The sequence below is a fragment of the Schistocerca piceifrons genome, chromosome 11, assembly GCF_021461385.2.
Source record: "Schistocerca piceifrons isolate TAMUIC-IGC-003096 chromosome 11, iqSchPice1.1, whole genome shotgun sequence".
In the NCBI taxonomy this organism is placed as follows: Eukaryota; Metazoa; Arthropoda; class Insecta; order Orthoptera; family Acrididae; genus Schistocerca; species Schistocerca piceifrons.
Window position 1 is genome coordinate 10,016,533 of NC_060148.1, and position 9,538 is coordinate 10,026,070.

Below are 9,538 nucleotides of genomic sequence, written 5' to 3' on the forward strand. Positions count from 1 at the left end.
CAAGCTCCAAGCCTTCGCCCTTCCCATTAACTACGTCCGTCTGATCGGTTCCTTTCTCTCCCGCCGTCCTTCCTATGTCACCATCCATAACACCGATTCCTACACCTTTTTCCCCTCCGCCGGTGTGCCCCAAGGCTCCATCCTCTCCCCCCTTCTGTACCTGTTGTACACGGCGGACATGCCATCGCCGTCACCCCCCATCCACCTTCTCCAGTTTGCCGATGACACCGCCTTCCTTGCCCTTGCCCCCACCCTGCAAGGCTCTCAACGCCTTCTCCAATCCCATCTTGACCGGTTCACCACTTGGTGCAACCAGTGGTTGCTCAAGGTCAATCCTTCCAAAACCCAGGCGATCATTGTAGGCAAAACCACCCCTTCCTTCCGCCTCCTTGATTTCTATCTCACCGTCTATGGCCGTCCCATCGCCCTCACTCCCACCCTTACCTTGGCGTCACCCTCGACCGTCGCCTCTCCTGGACTCCCCATCTCCAGACAATCCAAGCCAAGGCACGTTCCCGCCTCCGTCTCCTCAAGCTCCTTTCCGGCCGCACGTGGGGTCTGGACCCCTCCACCATCCTCCATACCTATAAATCCCTCATCCGCCCTATCCTTTGTTATGCCCATCCAGCTTGGATCTCCGCTCCCCCTACCTTTTATAAATCCCTCCAAATCCTGGAACGCCATGCTCTCCGCCTCGCCTACCGCATCCGTCTCCCCTCCCCCACACGGATCCTGTATGATCTCATCCCCTTCCCCCACCTCCTCCTTTTCCTTGAAAGGATACGGATCCTGTACACCTCCCGTAAACTCGATCCTCCTCACCCGCTCGTCTGCCCGCTCCTCTCCCACCCCCGCCCGCTTCCGCGCCTGTATTCCCACGTCCCGCCCGGTCTCCATCTCTCCACCCTCCTTACCCTCTCCCATGGTGGCTTCCGCCAGCTCCCTCTCCCTGATGATGCCCTCCTCCCCTCCATCTACCCCTCCTACCAACTTTGATCCTCCCAACCTCCTCCTGTACTTACTCCTCTGGGCACCCTCCCTCCCTTCTCTCCCTTTTCCCTCCCTCCTCCTTTTCTCGTCCCTCGTCCCCCGGGCCTCCCCTCCCCTATCCCTATCCTCCTGTCCCCATCTCCTAAGCCGTGGCATCCTATTTTCCTCCCCTCTCCCCATCCTCACCCCTGTTCCCCTCTCGGCAGGTCCCCGGACTCGCACACGCTCAGTGGACATTCGCGCGCCGGAGATCACCGCCGTCAGTGTATCGTGTGTGCCGTCATGTTTAGTGTTCAGTTTCGCCGTCACGCTCCTTTGTCCACCAGTGACATCGTCTTCTTCAGTGTTTGTGCGTCGGGTCTCCAGTTCATAGTGTGGATTGTCATCAAGTGTGAACGGCTTCTTGTGCTTTTATGTTCTTGTGTCTCCTATTTTTTCCCGCCGTTTTTCTAAGTGATGTCTCTTCTTTGTTTATCTCCATGTACTCTCTTCGGCTGAAGAGCGGCGTATTGTGCTGCTGCCAGCCTACCTGGTTGTTCAGGTATCAAAATTACAATAAAGTAAAAAAAAAAAAAAAAGGTCCACGACAGTCAGTTTTACCCCTGACGAAGATGACGGAGGTAGTCATCGAAAGCTTGGGATTTTATCCAAATTTGACGCGGCAAGTAAACCGAGAACTTTTTATGCAACTTCAAATGCCGGTTTTCTAAATATTCCCAACAGTGCTTCGCGAAAAGGATGTCGCCTTCCCTTTGGGAATTCTCTTTCGAGTTCCCGAAGCACCTGCCTAACTCTTAAATATTGTTCCCACCCAACCGTAACTGAGCTGTGTGTCGACTCGTGCTACACCTTGTAATTAGATTGCATTGGTTTTCCTTTCCTTCCCCTGGCATGTTTGTTTGATACGTGGTGTGTCATTAAGTGGCTTCCTGGTCGTCTTTTCCCTCTGCTATCGATATCTGCGTTTGCTTCCGGGAAACTGCTATGGAGGAAGTGAGATCTTTGACCGGTTGTAACTTCGTGTGGTGGTGCGGAAGTAGGGGCGTTGCGCGCAGAGAGAGTGTGGTGGACACGGGAGGGCAGTGTGGCTCTCCAGCGAGAAGCAGGCGTGGTCGGCTGTACCGAGTCGCCACGTGATGTGTGTCGGCTGCGTGTAACGAGCGGGTCGAGTTGACGGAAGAGCGCCCGGCGGGTTGGTTGTATACAGAATCGCCCCACGAGTAGTTGCTGTTCGTTTCGCCTCGGTGGGATGTTAACGAGCTTCTTTAAGTCCACCGTTTCGACACTGGAGTTTAAAAAGGAGACACCTAACACGAAGGAGTGGTCACTACCCGTCAACGTTGCAGAGAAGACGTGAACTCCGGTGACAGAGCGTGTTGTCGCGCGACCGTGGCGTGTTGGGTCAACACCGACTCAAAGGAAGGCCTCGGCGCTTGTTGGTGACGTCACGTCAGCTAGGCACGGCGAACGCCGGGTCTGTTGCAGGCATACTCATAATGGTGCTGTCTCCCTCCCTGACACAGGAAAATGTGAAACTATTGGCGGTAGTTGACCAACACACATTGTTCTGAGAGATTTCTGCAATCAATTAATTGTGCAATTCATTACACTTCTTAACAAATAGTGTACTCCTGAACTTACATTTCCACCTGTTTTAAGGATTGACACACAAAAACAACTTCATGGTCCAGCAGCAACAGAATTCGTGCTTCTTTACCTTATTTGTAAATCTGAGGAAGTTACGTTTGTACTGGGTTGCTTTTACAAGAAACAGTGAACATATTGGTGCTCTTCTTTAGGTATCTTGGTTGACTATGGGCTGAGGAGCACTGAATGTTAATGAAATATCTTGCGATTGTACACTTGGGGGAAGGGGTGGGGGACAGAAGAAGAGGCAAAAGAGAGATACTTGTTTTATCAAATAAATTTTTTTATCTTATAAAGTTTCTCCTTTCATTTGCAAGAGGGGAACATTTATCTTTTCTAATGTGCATGTTTAAAAAAGTTTAAGCTCTGCAGTATTTTCGATGTATGAAGCTATTTTGTTTCCTGTTTAGAATTCCTTTCGTTGAAAACGACTGTAATCTAATGACTGGCAAAAGTTGGACATTTACACATGTAAATTAGTTCACATTTCCAGTGACGATGTCAAACAAAAATAAATAAATAAACAAAAGAAACGAGTTAATTGTAAGGGGGTTGGGGTAAGTTTCGATAACAAAATGGATCAAGTAAATATAGTTTCTTGAATGTAAAATTTCCGAAGCTTGCAATGTGGCAAAGCATCTTCTCATATTGATCTACGTTTGTTTCGACAGGATTCAGTAATACAGAACTATGATCTTCATTTGTAGCTTTACGACAGTAATAAAATCTTTCATCTAAATAAAACTGCGGAATTCAAAACAATACCAAACAGTTTGTCCAAAAATAATTGATTTATAGTGATAAGCGCGCGGGCGTTTCTGCCTGCAACAGACGTGGCGTTCGCCGTGCCTAGCTGACGTGACGTCACCAACAAGCGCCGAGGCCTTCCTTTGAGTCGGTGTTGGTCGGGTGCGCTGGCGGCGCGTGCGAGGTCGGATGTGTGGATGCTCGCCATCAGAGGTCGTGTACTGCCTGTTCGAGCATAATTGCAGGTTAAGTTCGTGGAAGGTTTAATCATTAAGTAATAATTTTGCTTAACCAGCGTCTCTTCTGCCTTGTGGCCTCCGGTGATCGGATTTCCTGTCCCCGGCACCGGTGTAATTGAAGACAGTGATCTTTTCTCCTCTTCTCGTTACTGTCCGATGGGAGGTGTAGTTCTGAGAAGTTTAATTGTTTCGCTGTTCTGTCGTGGGTTATGAGTAAATCCGTGCTTCTTGTTGGTCGATCGTGTGTTCGCTCATTCAGGACTGTGTGGTGTAATGTATCCTTGCACGAGGTTAGCTCTAATTCTGTCAGCAAGTTAAGCCATCTTATTACAACTTTTCGCTGGCTAAAAGTCTGTGCAGTGACCAGCCTGAGAGTGGCCATTGTGTTTACGGGCGTATTTAAATTGGTCAGTATTCTGTCTGGCCTGAGCATCCCTGTGTGGGTGATTTGTGGCCGCCTTACACGGGTCCGTCATGTCTGTTATGTTCTAATGATATTCCAGGACTGTTTTGTTTAAAAACTTTTTTAAAATTCCTCCATTCCTTTATTGCTATTAATCGTGTGTTTGCTGAGACCTTTGATTTTTTTTTTTTTTTTTTTTTTTAAATGGCGGTGTTGGTAGCTTTACTACCTCACCGTACCTTATTAACAAAGTTCTGTATTTACTTTAGTAGCCTGTTTACTAATGTTCTTTAGATTTTATAAACTGTTGTATTGCTATAAATTACTTGTTTGCCGTTAGCGGCGTGTTTTGGAAGGCTGTTATTTCCGTACTGCTAGCTTCTGTGTTTTCTTTTCTTTTTTTTTTTAATTTTAATCTGTTGTATTGCTATAAATGACTTGATTGCCGTTTTTTAAAAGAAATTTTTTAACTGTTGCATTGCTATAAATTACTTGGTTGCCGTTAGCGGCGTGTTTAAAAGGCTGTTTATTGCCGTACTGCTAGATTCTGTAAGATACGAATAAAACATATGTGAAAATCTCAACTCGACAGTAAACTACTAGAAATTTGGCCCCGTTTCCCAACTTCTGGTGTCGCTTGTAGTAACCGTAACCACTGTGTGTGTAAGGAATGGAAGTTCTTATGTAAATATCTCCACAAGAAAGCATAAGGCATGATTAACGAAAATTGCTTTTTGCTCAGAAGTATATTCTGAAAAGACCATGGTTAAAAGATCATAATTAGCGTTAAAGGCTTTCAAGGTGTTGCAATTTGCGAACAACATGAAAATTCGATTAAATAAAAACAAAACAAAAAAATTCTCTGCCGGCCATACAGTGTATCGGAGCGAAGCAGTGGGGGCTAACCTACTTAATGTACGTACGAAATAACAGCGATCCTATAGCGCTTTCCTGGGGCACTCCTTGTCTCTGATGAACACTCGCTGTCGAGGACAACATACTGGGATCTGTTACGTGAGATCTTCGAGTCACTCACATATCTGGGAACGCATTCCGAATGCTAGGAGGCCGGCCGCTGTGACCGAGCGGTTATAGGCGCTTCGGTCTGGAACCGCGCGACCGCTACGGTCGCAGGTTCGAATCCTGCCTCGGGCATGTAATGTCCTTAGGTTAGTTAGGTTTAAGTAGTTCTAAGTTCTAGGGGACTGATGACCTCAGATGTAAAGTCCCGTAGTGCTCAGAGCCATTTGAACCATTTTGAACCGTATGCTAGGACCTTCGCCAACAGCCTGCAACGGGACACGGCCTCAAATGCTTTTCGGAAACCTAGAAATATGGAATCAGCCTGTTGCGCTCTATCCACGTATTGTAGGACATTATGTGAGAAAAGGGAAAGTTGAGTTTCTCATCAGTGATGCTTACTAATTTTTTTCTGATTTGTGGACAAACATTTTTCGGTCTGAAAAACTTTTTGATATTCGAAGTCAGAATGTGTCAAAGAAATCTGCAGCAAACCGATGTTAAGGATATTGGTCTCCTATTATGGGCGTCTCTTAGATTAGGAAATGAGACACTTACAGTACTAAAGGAGTTTTGCTATTTGGGGAGGAAAATAACTGATGACGGTCGAAGTAGGGAGGATATAAAGTGTAGACTGGCAATGGGAAGGAAAGCGTTTCTGAAGAAGAGAAATTTTGTTAACATCGAGTACAGATTTGTCAGGAAGTCGTTTCTGAAAGTATTTGTATGGAGTGTAGCCATGTATGGAAGTGAAACGTGGACGATAAATAGTTTGGACAAGAAGAGAACAGAGGCTTTCGAAATGTGATGCTACAGAAGAATACTGAAGATTAGATGGGTAGATCACATAACTAATGAGGAGGTATTGAATAGAATTAGGGAGATGAGGTTTGTGGCACAACTTCACTAGAAGAAGGGATCGGTTGGTAGGACATGTTCTGAGGCATCAAGGGATCACCAATTTAGTATTGGAGGGCAGCGTGGAGGGTAAAACTCGTAAAGGGAGACCAAGAGATGAATATACTAAGCAGATCCATAAGGATGTAGGCTGCAGTATGTATGCACTTCCATACATGGCTACTCTCCATACAAATACTTTCAGAAACGACTTCCTAACACTTAAATCAATACTCGATAGTAACTAATTTCTCTTCTTCAGAATCGCTTTCCTTGCCATTGCCAGTCTACGTTTTATATCCTCTCTACTTCGACCACCATCAGTTATTTTGCTCCCCAAATAGCAAAACTCCTTTACTACTTTAAGCGTCTCATTTGCTGTCCTAATTCCCTCAGCATCACCTGACTATATTCCATTATCCTCGTTTTGCTTTTGTTGATGTTCATCTTGTACCCTCCTTTCAAGACACTGTCCATTCCGTTCAACTGCTCTTCCAAGTCCTTTGCTGTCTCTGACAGAATTACAATGTCATCTGCGAACGTCAAAGTTTTTATTTCTTCTCCCTGGATTTTAATACCTACTCCGAACTTTTCTTTTGCTTCCTTTACTGCATGCTCAATATACAGATTGAATAGCATCGGGCAGAGGCTACAACCCTGTCTCACACCCTTCCCAACCACTGCTTCCCTTTCATGTCCCTCGACTCTTATAACTGCCATCTGGTTTCTGTACAAATTGTAAATAGCCTTTCGCTCCCTATATTTTGCCCCTGCTATCTTCATAATTTGAAAGAGAGTATTCCAGTCAACATTGTCTAAAGCTTAGCATTTACAATTACGAACAATTTAAACTAGAAACAACACACAGAAAATGTTGTGGGGAAGGCAAACGAAAGAATGCGTTTTATTGGCGATGCACTTAGGAAAGTGTAACAGAACTTCTGAAGAGACTGCTTACACTACGCTTGTCGGTCCTCTTTTGGAAAACTGCTGCACTGTGTGGGATCGTTACCAGATAGTATTAATGGAGTAAATCGAGAAGGTTCAGAGAAGAGCAGCACGTTTTGTATTGTCGCGAAACAGGCGAGAGAGTGTCACTGACATGATACGTTATTTCGGGTTGGACTTCATTAAAACAAAGGTGTTTATGGTTGCGGCGGAATCTTCCCACGAAATTTCGATCACCAACTTGCTCCTCCGAAAGTTGGCACCCACCTACGCAGAGAAAAAAGCTATCATAATAAAATAAGAGAAAGATTTAAGTGTTCGTTTTTCCAGCACGCTGTTGGAGAGTGGGACAGTGGAGAAACAGCTAGAAGGTGCTTCCATGAACACTCAGCCACGCACTTGGTTGAGAACTGGAGGGTCGCCAGTAAGTGCAGACGTAGATGCAGATGCAGATGAGAGTGTTTTGTGGACGGGCACAGCCAGGACTGCTGCGATGTGAGACGTCGCGTTTCAATTGTTTTTGTAGATAAGAAGTACTTGAAATCCTGGTGCGGGGTAATGAGGTGCTTTCGCTCTGCTCTCTCCAAATACTACGCTGTCCTCGATCGTGAGTGTTCATCGGAGGTGAGGGTATCATCTGGAGTGCCCCAGGGAAGTGTGCTAGCTCCGCTGTTGTTTTCTGTCCACATAAATGATCTTTTGGATAGGGTGGATAGCAATGTGCTCCTGTTTGCTGACGATGCTGTGGTGTACGGGAAGGTGTCGTCGTTGAGTGACTGTAGGAGGATACCAGATGACTTGGACAGGATTTGTGATTGGTGTAAAGAATGGCAGCTAACTCTAAATATAGATAAATGTAAATTAATGCAGATGAATAGGAAAAAGATACCTGTAATGTTTGAATACTCCATTAGTAGTGCAGCGCTTGACACAGTCACGTCGATTAAACATTTGGGCGTAACATTGCAGAGCGATATGAAGTGGGACAAGCATGTAATGGCAGTTGTGGGGGAAGGCGGATAGTCGTCTTCGGTTCGTTGGTAGAATTTTGGGAAGATGTGGTTCATCTGTAAAGGAGACCGCTTATAAAACACTAATACGACCTATTCTTGATTATCGCTCGAGCGTTTGGGATCCCTATCAGGTCGGATTGAGGGAGGACATAGAAGCAATTCAGGGGCGGGCTGCTAGATTTGTTACTGGTAGGTTTGATCATCACGCGAGTGTTACGGAAATGCTTCAGGAACTCGAGTGGAAGTCTCTAGAGGAAAGGAGGCGTTCTTTTCGTGAATCGCTACTGAGGAAATTTAGAGAACCAGCATTTGAGGCTGACTGCAGTACAATTTTACTGCCGCCAATTTACATTTCGCGGAAAGACCACAAAGATAAGAGAGATTAGGGCTCGTACAGAGGCACATAGGCAGTCATTTTTCCCTCGTTCTGTTTGGGAGTGGAACAGGGAGAGAAGATGCTAGTTGTGGTATGAGGTACCCTCCGTCACGCACCGTATGCTGGATTGCGGAGTATGTATGTTGATGTAGATGCAGATGTAGTTCTGAAATTTCCTACGACTAATCAAAAACAACACCTTTCCTCTAAAGAACAGTCTGATCATCAGACACTGATTGTGCGGACACTTTGTGACCATCGACTAGACGGAGCGTTGTGAATCCTGGATGTTAGCTATCGTGATGTTGACAATTCGCCGTCCATCATAAGGAAATGGACTCTTTTTCCACGTTATTAAGTCTGAAAAGGTACTTTAAATGGTCTTATCTCTTTATCAGTGAATTCCGCACGTCTTGTTATCTGAGAGATGCATTTTATTTTAAGGTACTACGCAGTACGCTGACCGAGCTATCTCGATTGTGTGAAGGGTGGGGATGATGTGGAAATATAGAGGGAAAACAATAGATTAGGTTTGTGTGTATGTGTGTGAGAGAGAGAGAGAGAGAGAGAGTGTGTGTGTTTTTAAGGTTCGTTAAGCCAATCGGTAAAGTGAGAACTCTTATCATTGTGCTATCCGTTTGTCTATCTGACTGTTAAGACCTCTTTTTCTGAGAAATGGACAGACGTATCAGGTTGAAATTCATATGACACACTACGGTCTACGGTCCATTGGCAGTGTTAAAATTTTAAGCTCCTAACTCAGTTTAATCAAAAGATACTGCCATTTATTGTACAGAAACTAGATGGCAGTTATCAGAGTCGAGGGACATGAAAGGGAAGCAGTAGTTGGGAAGGGAGTGAGACAGGGTTGTAGCCTATCCCCGATGTTATTCAATCCAAATATTGACGAAGCAGTAAAGGAAACAAAAGAAAAATTTGGAGTAGTCATTAAAATTCATGTAGAAGAAATAAAAACTTTGAGGTTCGCCGATGACATTGTAGTTCTGTCAGAGACAGCAAAAGCAAAACGAGGATAATGGAATGTAGTCGAATTAAATCGGGTGATGCTAAGGGAATTAGATTAGGAAATGAGACACTTAAAGCAGTAAAGGAGTTTTGCTATTTGGGGAGCAAAATAACTGATGATGGCGAATTAGAGAGGATATAAAATGTAGACTGGCAATAGCAAGGAAAGCGTTTCTGAAGAAGAGAAATTTGCTAACATCGAATATAGGTTTAAGTGTCAGGAAGTCGTTTC